Genomic DNA, 226 nt, shown 5'->3' on the forward strand with positions numbered 1-226 from the left:
GAGATGATGATGGGGGTACTGGAGGTGACGATGGGGGTTCGTGAGGTGACCATGGGGGTACGTGAGGTGACCATGGGGGTACGTGAGGTGACCATGGGGGTTTGTGAGGTGACCTTGGGGTACGTGAGGTGACCTTGGGGGTACGTGAGGTGACCATGGTGGTTGGTGAGGTGACAATGGGGGTACAGGAGATGACCATGGGGTACGGGAGGTGACGATGGTGGTT

This window comes from Xyrauchen texanus, chromosome 37 (genome assembly GCF_025860055.1).
Source record: "Xyrauchen texanus isolate HMW12.3.18 chromosome 37, RBS_HiC_50CHRs, whole genome shotgun sequence".
Classification (NCBI taxonomy): domain Eukaryota; kingdom Metazoa; phylum Chordata; class Actinopteri; order Cypriniformes; family Catostomidae; genus Xyrauchen; species Xyrauchen texanus.